Source organism: Zootermopsis nevadensis, unplaced genomic scaffold (genome assembly GCF_977971745.1).
Source record: "Zootermopsis nevadensis isolate Lab colony 2312 unplaced genomic scaffold, Znev_1.0 Znev_ptg000017l, whole genome shotgun sequence".
Taxonomy (NCBI): domain Eukaryota; kingdom Metazoa; phylum Arthropoda; class Insecta; order Blattodea; family Termopsidae; genus Zootermopsis; species Zootermopsis nevadensis.
The window spans coordinates 1,117,600-1,130,788 of record NW_028259149.1 but is presented as its reverse complement, the minus strand read 5'-3'; the positions used below and the strand labels follow the sequence as shown (position 1 = coordinate 1,130,788).

The 13,189-nt window shown below is 42.0% G+C and overlaps 10 non-coding genes across 10 annotated transcripts; all 10 read left to right on the top strand.

Moving 5' to 3' along the window:
* Window positions 1-281: 281 nt before the first annotated feature.
* LOC147873520 (5S ribosomal RNA) lies at window positions 282-400 on the top strand. The gene has a single exon (XR_015535701.1). It is a non-coding gene; the product is annotated as a 5S ribosomal RNA (ribosomal RNA).
* A 1,256-nt stretch (window positions 401-1,656) lies between these two features.
* LOC147873519 (5S ribosomal RNA) lies at window positions 1,657-1,775 on the top strand. The gene has a single exon (XR_015535700.1). It is a non-coding gene; the product is annotated as a 5S ribosomal RNA (ribosomal RNA).
* Window positions 1,776-3,028: 1,253 nt separating this feature from the next.
* LOC147873518 (5S ribosomal RNA) lies at window positions 3,029-3,147 on the top strand. The gene has a single exon (XR_015535595.1). It is a non-coding gene; the product is annotated as a 5S ribosomal RNA (ribosomal RNA).
* Window positions 3,148-4,402: 1,255 nt separating this feature from the next.
* On the top strand, window positions 4,403-4,521 carry LOC147873517 (5S ribosomal RNA). The gene has a single exon (XR_015535699.1). It is a non-coding gene; the product is annotated as a 5S ribosomal RNA (ribosomal RNA).
* Window positions 4,522-5,776: 1,255 nt separating this feature from the next.
* LOC147873516 (5S ribosomal RNA) lies at window positions 5,777-5,895 on the top strand. The gene has a single exon (XR_015535698.1). It is a non-coding gene; the product is annotated as a 5S ribosomal RNA (ribosomal RNA).
* Window positions 5,896-7,148: 1,253 nt separating this feature from the next.
* On the top strand, window positions 7,149-7,267 carry LOC147873515 (5S ribosomal RNA). Its single transcript, XR_015535697.1, has one exon. It is a non-coding gene; the product is annotated as a 5S ribosomal RNA (ribosomal RNA).
* Window positions 7,268-8,523: 1,256 nt separating this feature from the next.
* LOC147873514 (5S ribosomal RNA) lies at window positions 8,524-8,642 on the top strand. The gene has a single exon (XR_015535645.1). It is a non-coding gene; the product is annotated as a 5S ribosomal RNA (ribosomal RNA).
* A 1,256-nt stretch (window positions 8,643-9,898) lies between these two features.
* On the top strand, window positions 9,899-10,017 carry LOC147873513 (5S ribosomal RNA). The gene has a single exon (XR_015535696.1). It is a non-coding gene; the product is annotated as a 5S ribosomal RNA (ribosomal RNA).
* A 1,255-nt stretch (window positions 10,018-11,272) lies between these two features.
* Window positions 11,273-11,391, top strand: LOC147873512 (5S ribosomal RNA). Its single transcript, XR_015535695.1, has one exon. It is a non-coding gene; the product is annotated as a 5S ribosomal RNA (ribosomal RNA).
* Window positions 11,392-12,644: 1,253 nt separating this feature from the next.
* LOC147873511 (5S ribosomal RNA) lies at window positions 12,645-12,763 on the top strand. Its single transcript, XR_015535634.1, has one exon. It is a non-coding gene; the product is annotated as a 5S ribosomal RNA (ribosomal RNA).
* The last annotated feature ends 426 nt before the right edge of the window (window positions 12,764-13,189 follow it).

The following is a 13,189-nucleotide window of genomic DNA, read 5'->3' as shown; positions in this document are numbered from 1 at the left end:
TTATTTCAGCAAGGAACCACTCTGCCAGGTAAATTCTGTCTGCCGTATATTTCTACTTATGTCCATGTATTTTATATTGGGAATTTTGAGGAAGTCGTCCGAGGTGAATCTTTCAGGGTTCGGCCCTGTATTTGTTGGTGGTATCGACTTTAGAAGCTGGAAGTGTCGTTTTCTAAAGATAATCAGCAATCCGTTCTCTTACTATTTTGAAATTCAATTGATTTGGTTATGCAGGAAATAAGGAATGGACTTGTTATAGGAGTAACTCAGTCAAATCTAATGCCAACGGCCATACCATGCTGAAAACACCGGTTCTCGTCTGATCACCGCAGTTAAGCAGCATTGGGCGTGGTTAGTACTTGGATGGGTGACCGCTTGGGAACACCACGTGCTGTTGGCTTCATTTTTTTTATTTTGCTTTTTTCTTTAATAACTGCAGCCAGCATGTCGGCGTCGTTGGGACTGCTCCCAAACTACCTATTTGCCGAAATGATTGCATTGTTTGATTATGGCTTTTTCTAAAAAAAATCCTTTGTGTTGCCTAATCGTTTCTCAGTAAGTGCACTCGAGCCTAGCCAGTTTGTTCCGCGATTATCGAAGACGCAATGAAACGCGTGAATGAGTGTTGGGAGATACCTGTCGAGCAAATGAGGTAATTTTCCTCACCGCAGTATCTCAGTGTGAAATTTTGCCGTCCAGGTGGTGGGATGGTCTACTTCCGGAAAAAGGAGGGCAACCACGAAAGATGTGAGACGGGACATCTCCGAGTTAAGATACACAGCGCTTGTCCAATACTTGGAGGGGTGAACATTATATCAATTCCTTTTTTTTCTCTCCGGGGGTATAATCAGATAAACACAGAAGGCAAGGGGGTTAGGCGCCTGTCATTTGCTTCATATTAATTCAAAATTTAGTCTAGGATAATTTATATTTGAATGTAATTTTCCCTCCTAAAATTAACACACCTTTCAGGAAAGGCTTCAGACTGTGGGTCTCGTCGTTAAGATACAAAGCGACTGTCCGTCACTTGGAGGGGTGAACGTTTTACTAATTTTTTTTTTTTCTTTTACAGAATGCCTAAAGATAGTCATAGAAAGTAAAGCTGCACAGGCGTCTATCAGTAGTTGACTTTAGATCGCAGACGAATACTAGGTGAAAGTTCAGCTTGGATGGTTTGTTATCCTACTGTGTCGGGCAGTGTTCCAAGTGCCGGCGAATACGTACTTGTTCTAGCAAGACCATATCGTGTATAGACTGAAATACTCTTTTGTGTCTTGGCGTTGTATATTATTCATCGGCCACTGGGCAGCTCCTGATTTACACCCACCGAGAGAGTCAACTGTGATTTTCTCCTGCAACGGTATTTAGAAAATCATTATTTCAGCAAGGGACCACTCGGCCAGGTAAAATCTGTCTGCCGTATATTTCTACTTATGTCCATGTATTTTATATTGGGAATTTTGAGGAAGTCGTCCGAGGTGAATCTTTCAGGGTTCGGCCCTGTATTTGTTAGTGGTATCGACTTTAGAAGCTGGAAGTGTCGTTTTCTAAAGATAATCAGCAATCCGTTCTCTTACTATTTTGAAATTCAATTGATTTGGTTATGCAGGAAATAAGGAATGGACTTGTTATAGGAGTAACTCAGTCAAATCTAATGCCAACGGCCATACCATGCTGAAAACACCGGTTCTCGTCTGATCACCGCAGTTAAGCAGCATTGGGCGTGGTTAGTACTTGGATGGGTGACCGCTTGGGAACACCACGTGCTGTTGGCTTCATTTTTTTTATTTTGCTTTTTTCTTTAATAACTGCAGACAGCATGTCGGCGTCGTTGGGACTGCTCCCAAACTACCTATTTGCCGAAATGATTGCATTGTTTGATTATGGCTTTTTCTAAAAAAATTCCTTTTTGTTGCCTTATCGTTTCTCAGTAAGTGCACTCGAGCCTAGCCAGTTTGTTCCGCGATTATCGATGACGCAATGAAACGCATGAATGAGTGTTGGGAGATACCTGTCGAGCAAATGAGGTAATTTTCCTCACCGCAGTATCTCAGTGTGAAATTTTGCCATCCAGGTGGTGGGATGGTCTACTTCCGGAAAAAGGAGGGCAACCACGGAAGATGTGAGACGGGACATCTCCGAGTTAGATACACAGCGCTTGTCCAATACTTGGAGGGGTGAACATTATATGAATTCCTTTTTTTTCTCTCCGGGGGTATAATCAGATAAACACAGAAGGCAAGGGGGTTAGGCGCCTGTCATTTGCTTCATGTTATTTCAAAATTTAGTCTAGGATAATTTAATTTGAATGTAATTTTCCCTCCTAAAATTAACACACCTTTCAGGAAAGGCTTCAGTCTGTGGGTCTCGTCGTTAAGATACAAAGCGACTGTCCGTCACTTGGAGGGGTGAACGTTTTACTAATTTTTTTTTTTCTTACACAGAATGCCTAAAGATAGTCATAGAAAGTAAAGCTGCACAGGCGTCTATCAGTAGTTGACTTTAGATCGCAGACGAATACTAGGTGAAAGTTCAGCTTGGATGGTTTGTTATCCTACTGTGTCGGGCAGTGTTCCAAGTGCCGGCGAATACGTACTTGTTCTAGCAAGACCATATCGTGTATAGACTGAAATACTCTTTTGTGTCTTGGCGTTGTATATTATTCATCGGCCACTGGGCAGCTCCTGATTTACACCCACCGAGAGAGTCAACTGTGATTTTCTCCTGCAACGGTATTTAGAAAATCATTATTTCAGCAAGGAACCACTCGGCCAGGTAAAATCTGTCTGCCGTATATTTCTACTTATGTCCATGTATTTTATATTGGGAATTTTGAGGAAGTCGTCCGAGGTGAATCTTTCAGGGTTCGGCCCTGTATTTGTTAGTGGTATCGACTTTAGAAGCTGGAAGTGTCGTTTTCTAAAGATAATCAGCAATCCGTTCTCTTACTATTTTGAAATTCAATTGATTTGGTTATGCAGGAAATAAGGAATGGACTTGTTATAGGAGTAACTCAGTCAAATCTAATGCCAACGGCCATACCATGCTGAAAACACCGGTTCTCGTCTGATCACCGCAGTTAAGCAGCATTGGGCGTGGATAGTACTTGGATGGGTGACCGCTTGGGAACACCACGTGCTGTTGGCTTCATTTTTTTTATTTTGCTTTTTTCTTTAATAACTGCAGCCAGCATGTCGGCGTCGTTGGGACTGCTCCCAAATTACCTATTTGCCGAAATGATTGCATTGTTTGATTATGGCTTTTTCTAAAAAAATTCCTTTGTGTTTCCTAATCGTTTCTCAGTAAGTGCACTCGAGCCTAGCCAATTTGTTCCGCGATTATCGAAGACGCAATGAAACGCGTGAATGAGTGTTGGGAGATACCTGTCGAGCAAATGAGGTAATTTTCCTCACCGCAGTATCTCAGTGTGAAATTTTGCCGTCCAGGTGGTGGGATGGTCTACTTCCGGAAAAGGAGGGCAACCACGAAAGATGTGAGACGGGACATCTCCGAGTTAAGATACACAGCGCTTGTCCAATACTTGGAGAGCTGAACATTATATGAATTTCTTTTTTTTCTCTCCGGGGGTATAATCAGATAAACACAGAAGGCAAGGGGGTTAGGCGCCTGTCATTTGCTTCATGCATATTTCAAAATTTAGACTAGGATATTTTATATTTGAATGTAATTTTCCCTCCTAAAATTAACACACCTTTCAGGAAAGGCTTCAGACTGTGGGTCTCGTCGTTAAGATACAAAGCGACTGTCCGTCACTTGGAGGGGTGAACGTTTTACTAAATTTTTTTTTTCTTTTACAGAATGCCTAAAGATAGTCATAGAAAGTAAAGCTGCACAGGCGTCTATCAGTAGTTGACTTTAGATCGCAGACGAATACTAGGTGAAAGTTCAGCTTGGATGGTTTGTTATCCTACTGTGTCGGGCAGTGTTCCAAGTGCCGGCGAATACGTACTTGTTCTAGCAAGACCATATCGTGTATAGACTGAAATACTCTTTTGTGTCTTGGCGTTGTATATTATTCATCGGCCACTGGGCAGCTCCTGATTTACACCCACCGAGAGAGTCAACTGTGATTTTCTCCTGCAACGGTATTTAGAAAATCATTATTTCAGCAAGGAACCACTCGGCCAGGTAAAATCTGTCTGCCGTATATTTCTACTTATGTCCATGTATTTTATATTGGGAATTTTGAGGAAGTCGTCCGAGGTGAATCTTTCAGGGTTCGGCCCTGTATTTGTTAGTGGTATCGACTTTAGAAGCTGGAAGTGTCGTTTTCTAAAGATAATCAGCAATCCGTTCTCTTACTATTTTGAAATTCAATTGATTTGGTTATGCAGGAAATAAGGAATGGACTTGTTATAGGAGTAACTCAGTCAAATCTAATGCCAACGGCCATACCATGCTGAAAACACCGGTTCTCGTCTGATCACCGCAGTTAAGCAGCATTGGGCGTGGTTAGTACTTGGATGGGTGACCGCTTGGGAACACCACGTGCTGTTGGCTTCATTTTTTTATTTTGCTTTTTTCTTTAATAACTGCAGCCAGCATGTCGGCGTCGTTGGGACTGCTCCCAAACTACCTATTTGCCGAAATGATTGCATTGTTTGATTATGGCTTTTTCTAAAATATTCCTTTTTGTTGCCTTATCGTATCTCAGTAAGTGCACTCGAGCCTAGCCAGTTTGTTCCGCGATTATCGATGACGCAATGAAACGCATGAATGAGTGTTGGGAGATACCTGTCGAGCAAATGAGGTAATTTTCCTCACCGCAGTATCTCAGTGTGAAATTTTGCCTTCCAGGTGGTGGGATGGTCTACTTCCGGAAAAAGGAGGGCAACCACGAAAGATGTGAGACGGGACATCTCCGAGTTAAGATACACAGCGCTTGTCCAATACTTGGAGAGCTGAACATTATATGAATTTCTTTTTTTTCTCTCCGGTGGTATAATCAGATAAACACAGAAGGCAAGGGGGTTAGGCGCCTGTCATTTGCTTCATGCATATTTCAAAATTTAGACTAGGATATTTTATATTTGAATGTAATTTTCCCTCCTAAAATTAACACACCTTTCAGGAAAGGCTTCAGACTGTGGGTCTCGTCGTTAAGATACAAAGCGACTGTCCGTCACTTGGAGGGGTGAACGTTTTACTAAAAATTTTTTTTTCTTTTACAGAATGCCTAAAGATAGTCATAGAAAGTAAAGCTGCACAGGCGTCTATCAGTAGTTGACTTTAGATCGCAGACGAATACTAGGTGAAAGTTCAGCTTGGATGGTTTGTTATCCTACTGTGTCGGGCAGTGTTCCAAGTGCCGGCGAATACGTACTTGTTCTAGCAAGACCATATCGTGTATAGACTGAAATACTCTTTTGTGTCTTGGCGTTGTATATTATTCATCGGCCACTGGGCAGCTCCTGATTTACACCCACCGAGAGGGTCAACTGTGATTTTCTCCTGCAACGGTATTTAGAAAATCATTATTTTAGCAAGGAACCACTCGGCCAGGTAAAATCTGTCTGCCGTATATTTCTACTTATGTCCATGTATTTTATATTGGGAATTTTGAGGAAGTCGTCCGAGGTGAATCTTTCAGGGTTCGGCCCTGTATTTGTTAGTGGTATCGACTTTAGAAGCTGGAAGTGTCGTTTTCTAAAGATAATCAGCAATCCGTTCTCTTACTATTTTGAAATTCAATTGATTTTGTTATGCAGGAAATAAGGAATGGACTTGTTATAGGAGTAACTCAGTCAAATCTAATGCCAACGGCCATACCATGCTGAAAACACCGGTTCTCGTCTGATCACCGCAGTTAAGCAGCATTGGGCGTGGTTAGTACTTGGATGGGTGACCGCTTGGGAACACCACGTGCTGTTGGCTTCATTTTTTTTATTTTGCTTTTTTCTTTAATAACTGCAGCCAGCATGTCGGCGTCGTTGGGACTGCTCCCAAACTACCTATTTGCCGAAATGATTGCATTGTTTGATTATGGCTTTTTCTAAAAAAATTCCTTTGTGTTGCCTAATCGTTTCTCAGTAAGTGCACTCGAGCCTAGCCAATTTGTTCCGCGATTATCGAAGACGCAATGAAACGCGTGAATGAGTGTTGGGAGATACCTGTCGAGCAAATGAGGTAATTTTCCTCACCGCATTATCTCAGTGTGAAATTTTGCCGTCCAGGTGGTGGGATGGTCTACTTCCGGAAAAAGGAGGGCAACCACGAAAGATGTGAGACGTGACATCTCCGAGTTAAGATACATAGCGCTTGTCCAATACTTGGAGGGGTGAACATTATATGAATTCCTTTTTTTTCTCTCCGGGGGTATACAGATAAACACAGAAGGCAAGGGGGTTAGGCGCCTGTCATTTGCTTCATGTTATTTCAAGATTTAGTCTAGGATAATTTATATTTGAATGTAATTTTCCCTCCTAAAATTAACACACCTTTCAGGAAAGGCTTCAGACTGTGGGTCTCGTCGTTAAGATACAAAGCGACTGTCCGTCACTTGGAGGGGTGAACGTTTTACTAATTTTTTTTTTTCTTTTACAGAATGCCTAAAGATAGTCATAGAAAGTAAAGCTGCACAGGCGTCTATCAGTAGTTGACTTTAGATCGCAGACGAATACTAGGTGAAAGTTCAGCTTGGATGGTTTGTTATCCTACTGTGTCGGGCAGTGTTCCAAGTGCCGGCGAATACGTACTTGTTCTAGCAAGACCATATCGTGTATAGACTGAAATACTCTTTTGTGTCTTGGCGTTGTATATTATTCATCGGCCACTGGGCAGCTCCTGATTTACACCCACCGAGAGAGTCAACTGTGATTTTCTCCTGCAACGGTATTTAGAAAATCATTATTTCAGCAAGGAACCACTCGGCCAGGTAAATTCTGTCTGCCGTATATTTCTACTTATGTCCATGTATTTTATATTGGGAATTTTGAGGAAGTCGTCCGAGGTGAATCTTTCAGGGTTCGGCCCTGTATTTGTTGGTGGTATCGACTTTAGAAGCTGGAAGTGTCGTTTTCTAAAGATAATCAGCAATCCGTTCTCTTACTATTTTGAAATTCAATTGATTTGGTTATGCAGGAAATAAGGAATGGACTTGTTATAGGAGTAACTCAGTCAAATCTAATGCCAACGGCCATACCATGCTGAAAACACCGGTTCTCGTCTGATCACCGCAGTTAAGCAGCATTGGGCGTGGTTAGTACTTGGATGGGTGACCGCTTGGGAACACCACGTGCTGTTGGCTTCATTTTTTTTATTTTGCTTTTTTCTTTAATAACTGCAGCCAGCATGTCGGCGTCGTTGGGACTGCTCCCAAACTACCTATTTGCCGAAATGATTGCATTGTTTGATTATGGCTTTTTCTAAAAAAATTCCTTTGTGTTGCCTAATCGTTTCTCAGTAAGTGCACTCGAGCCTAGCCAGTTTGTTCCGCGATTATCGAAGACGCAATGAAACGCGTGAATGAGTGTTGGGAGATACCTGTCGAGCAAATGAGGTAATTTTCCTCACCGCAGTATCTCAGTGTGAAATTTTGCCGTCCAGGTGGTGTGATGGTCTACTTCCGGAAAAAGGAGGGCAACCACGAAAGATGTGAGACGGGACATCTCCGAGTTAAGATACACAGCGCTTGTCCAATACTTGGAGGGGTGAACATTATATCAATTCCTTTTTTTTCTCTCCGGGGGTATAATCAGATAAACACAGAAGGCAAGGGGGTTAGGCGCCTGTCATTTGCTTCATATTAATTCAAAATTTAGTCTAGGATAATTTATATTTGAATGTAATTTTCCCTCCTAAAATTAACACACCTTTCAGGAAAGGCTTCAGACTGTGGGTCTCGTCGTTAAGATACAAAGCGACTGTCCGTCACTTGGAGGGGTGAACGTTTTACTAAATTTTTTTCTTTCTTTTACAGAATGCCTAAAGTTAGTCATAGAAAGTAAAGCTGCACAGGCGTCTATCAGTAGTTGACTTTAGATCGCAGACGAATACTAGGTGAAAGTTCAGCTTGGATGGTTTGTTATCCTACTGTGTCGGGCAGTGTTCCAAGTGCCGGCGAATACGTACTTGTTCTAGCAAGACCATATCGTGTATAGACTGAAATACTCTTTTGTGTCTTGGCGTTGTATATTATTCATCGGCCACTGGGCAGCTCCTGATTTACACCCACCGAGAGGGTCAACTGTGATTTTCTCCTGCAACGGTATTTAGAAAATCATTATTTCAGCAAGGAACCACTCGGCCAGGTAAAATCTGTCTGCCGTATATTTCTACTTATGTCCATGTATTTTATATTGGGAATTTTGAGGAAGTCGTCCGAGGTGAATCTTTCAGGGTTCGGCCCTGTATTTGTTAGTGGTATCGACTTTAGAAGCTGGAAGTGTCGTTTTCTAAAGATAATCAGCAATCCGTTCTCTTACTATTTTGAAATTCAATTGATTTGGTTATGCAGGAAATAAGGAATGGACTTGTTATAGGAGTAACTCAGTCAAATCTAATGCCAACGGCCATACCATGCTGAAAACACCGGTTCTCGTCTGATCACCGCAGTTAAGCAGCATTGGGCGTGGTTAGTACTTGGATGGGTGACCGCTTGGGAACACCACGTGCTGTTTGCTTCATTTCTTTTATTTTGCTTTTTTCTTTAATAACTGCAGCCAGCATGTCGGCGTCGTTGGGACTGCTCCCAAATTACCTATTTGCCGAAATGATTGCATTGTTTGATTATGGCTTTTTCTAAAAAAATTCCTTTGTGTTTCCTAATCGTTTCTCAGTAAGTGCACTCGAGCCTAGCCAATTTGTTCCGCGATTATCGAAGACGCAATGAAACGCGTGAATGAGTGTTGGGAGATACCTGTCGAGCAAATGAGGTAATTTTCCTCACCGCAGTATCTCAGTGTGAAATTTTGCCGTCCAGGTGGTGGGATGGTCTACTTCCGGAAAAGGAGGGCAACCACGAAAGATGTGAGACGGGACATCTCCGAGTTAAGATACACAGCGCTTGTCCAATACTTGGAGAGCTGAACATTATATGAATTTCTTTTTTTTCTCTCCGGGGGTATAATCAGATAAACACAGAAGGCAAGGGGGTTAGGCGCCTGTCATTTGCTTCATGCATATTTCAAAATTTAGACTAGGATATTTTATATTTGAATGTAATTTTCCCTCCTAAAATTAACACACCTTTCAGGAAAGGCTTCAGACTGTGGGTCTCGTCGTTAAGATACAAAGCGACTGTCCGTCACTTGGAGGGGTGAACGTTTTACTAAATTTTTTTTTTTCTTTTACAGAATGCCTAAAGATAGTCATAGAAAGTAAAGCTGCACAGGCGTCTATCAGTAGTTGACTTTAGATCGCAGACGAATACTAGGTGAAAGTTCAGCTTGGATGGTTTGTTATCCTACTGTGTCGGGCAGTGTTCCAAGTGCCGGCGAATACGTACTTGTTCTAGCAAGACCATATCGTGTATAGACTGAAATACTCTTTTGTGTCTTGGCGTTGTATATTATTCATCGGCCACTGGGCAGCTCCTGATTTACACCCACCGAGAGAGTCAACTGTGATTTTCTCCTGCAACGGTATTTAGAAAATCATTATTTCAGCAAGGAACCACTCGGCCAGGTAAAATCTGTCTGCCGTATATTTCTACTTATGTCCATGTATTTTATATTGGGAATTTTGAGGAAGTCGTCCGAGGTGAATCTTTCAGGGTTCGGCCCTGTATTTGTTAGTGGTATCGACTTTAGAAGCTGGAAGTGTCGTTTTCTAAAGATAATCAGCAATCCGTTCTCTTACTATTTTGAAATTCAATTGATTTGGTTATGCAGGAAATAAGGAATGGACTTGTTATAGGAGTAACTCAGTCAAATCTAATGCCAACGGCCATACCATGCTGAAAACACCGGTTCTCGTCTGATCACCGCAGTTAAGCAGCATTGGGCGTGGTTAGTACTTGGATGGGTGACCGCTTGGGAACACCACGTGCTGTTGGCTTCATTTTTTTATTTTGCTTTTTTCTTTAATAACTGCAGCCAGCATGTCGGCGTCGTTGGGACTGCTCCCAAACTACCTATTTGCCGAAATGATTGCATTGTTTGATTATGGCTTTTTCTAAAATATTCCTTTTTGTTGCCTTATCGTATCTCAGTAAGTGCACTCGAGCCTAGCCAGTTTGTTCCGCGATTATCGATGACGCAATGAAACGCATGAATGAGTGTTGGGAGATACCTGTCGAGCAAATGAGGTAATTTTCCTCACCGCAGTATCTCAGTGTGAAATTTTGCCTTCCAGGTGGTGGGATGGTCTACTTCCGGAAAAAGGAGGGCAACCACGAAAGATGTGAGACGGGACATCTCCGAGTTAAGATACACAGCGCTTGTCCAATACTTGGAGAGCTGAACATTATATGAATTTCTTTTTTTTCTCTCCGGTGGTATAATCAGATAAACACAGAAGGCAAGGGGGTTAGGCGCCTGTCATTTGCTTCATGCATATTTCAAAATTTAGACTAGGATATTTTATATTTGAATGTAATTTTCCCTCCTAAAATTAACACACCTTTCAGGAAAGGCTTCAGACTGTGGGTCTCGTCGTTAAGATACAAAGCGACTGTCCGTCACTTGGAGGGGTGAACGTTTTACTAAATTTTTTATTTTCTTTTACAGAATGCCTAAAGATAGTCATAGAAAGTAAAGCTGCACAGGCGTCTATCAGTAGTTGACTTTAGTTCGCAGACGAATACTAGGTGAAAGTTCAGCTTGGATGGTTTGTTATCCTACTGTGTCGGGCAGTGTTCCAAGTGCCGGCGAATACGTACTTGTTCTAGCAAGACCATATCGTGTATAGACTGAAATACTCTTTTGTGTCTTGGCGTTGTATATTATTCATCGGCCACTGGGCAGCTCCTGATTTACACCCACCGAGAGGGTCAACTGTGATTTTCTCCTGCAACGGTATTTAGAAAATCATTATTTTAGCAAGGAACCACTCGGCCAGGTAAAATCTGTCTGCCGTATATTTCTACTTATGTCCATGTATTTTATATTGGGAATTTTGAGGAAGTCGTCCGAGGTGAATCTTACAGGGTTCGGCCCTGTATTTGTTAGTGGTATCGACTTTAGAAGCTGGAAGTGTCGTTTTCTAAAGATAATCAGCAATCCGTTCTCTTACTATTTTGAAATTCAATTGATTTTGTTATGCAGGAAATAAGGAATGGACTTGTTATAGGAGTAACTCAGTCAAATCTAATGCCAACGGCCATACCATGCTGAAAACACCGGTTCTCGTCTGATCACCGCAGTTAAGCAGCATTGGGCGTGGTTAGTACTTGGATGGGTGACCGCTTGGGAACACCACGTGCTGTTGGCTTCATTTTTTTTATTTTGCTTTTTTCTTTAATAACTGCAGCCAGCATGTCGGCGTCGTTGGGACTGCTCCCAAACTACCTATTTGCCGAAATGATTGCATTGTTTGATTATGGCTTTTTCTAAAAAAATTCCTTTGTGTTGCCTAATCGTTTCTCAGTAAGTGCACTCGAGCCTAGCCAATTTGTTCCGCGATTATCGAAGACGCAATGAAACGCGTGAATGAGTGTTGGGAGATACCTGTCGAGCAAATGAGGTAATTTTCCTCACCGCATTATCTCAGTGTGAAATTTTGCCGTCCAGGTGGTGGGATGGTCTACTTCCGGAAAAAGGAGGGCAACCACGAAAGATGTGAGACGTGACATCTCCGAGTTAAGATACATAGCGCTTGTCCAATACTTGGAGGGGTGAACATTATATGAATTCCTTTTTTTTCTCTCCGGGGGTATACAGATAAACACAGAAGGCAAGGGGGTTAGGCGCCTGTCATTTGCTTCATGTTATTTCAAGATTTAGTCTAGGATAATTTATATTTGAATGTAATTTTCCCTCCTAAAATTAACACACCTTTCAGGAAAGGCTTCAGACTGTGGGTCTCGTCGTTAAGATACAAAGCGACTGTCCGTCACTTGGAGGGGTGAACGTTTTACTAAAATTTTTTTTTCTTTTACAGAATGCCTAAAGATAGTCATAGAAAGTAAAGCTGCACAGGCGTCTATCAGTAGTTGACTTTAGATCGCAGACGAATACTAGGTGAAAGTTCAGCTTGGAAGGTTTGTTATCCTACTGTGTCGGGCAGTGTTCCAAGTGCCGGCGAATACGTACTTGTTCTAGCAAGACCATATCGTGTATAGTCTGAAATACTCTTTTGTGTCTTGGCGTTGTATATTATTCATCGGCCACTGGGCAGCTCCTGATTTACACCCACCGAGAGGGTCAACTGTGATTTTCTCCTGCAACGGTATTTAGAAAATCATTATTTCAGCAAGGAACCACTCGGCCAGGTAAAATCTGTCTGCCGTATATTTCTACTTATGTCCATGTACTTTATATTGGGAATTTTGAGGAAGTCGTCCGAGGTGAATCTTTCAGGGTTCGGCCCTGTATTTGTTAGTGGTATCGACTTTAGAAGCTGGAAGTGTCGTTTTCTAAAGATAATCAGCAATCCGTTCTCTTACTATTTTGAAATTCAATTGATTTGGTTATGCAGGAAATAAGGAATGGACTTGTTATAGGAGTAACTCAGTCAAATCTAATGCCAACGGCCATACCATGCTGAAAACACCGGTTCTCGTCTGATCACCGCAGTTAAGCAGCATTGGGCGTGGTTAGTACTTGGATGGGTTTCCGCTTGGGAACACCACGTGCTGTTGGCTTCATTTTTTTATTTTGCTTTTTTCTTTAATAACTGCAGCCAGCATGTCGGCGTCGTTGGGACTGCTCCCAAACTACCTATTTGCCGAAATGATTGCATTGTTTGATTATGGCTTTTTCTAAAATATTCCTTTTTGTTGCCTTATCGTATCTCAGTAAGTGCACTCGAGCCTAGCCAGTTTGTTCCGCGATTATCGATGACGCAATGAAACGCATGAATGAGTGTTGGGAGATACCTGTCGAGCAAATGAGGTAATTTTCCTCACCGCAGTATCTCAGTGTGAAATTTTGCCTTCCAGGTGGTGGGATGGTCTACTTCCGGAAAAAGGAGGGCAACCACGAAAGATGTGAGACGGGACATCTCCGAGTTAAGATACACAGCGCTTGTCCAATACTTGGAGAGCTGAACATTATATGAATTTCTTTTT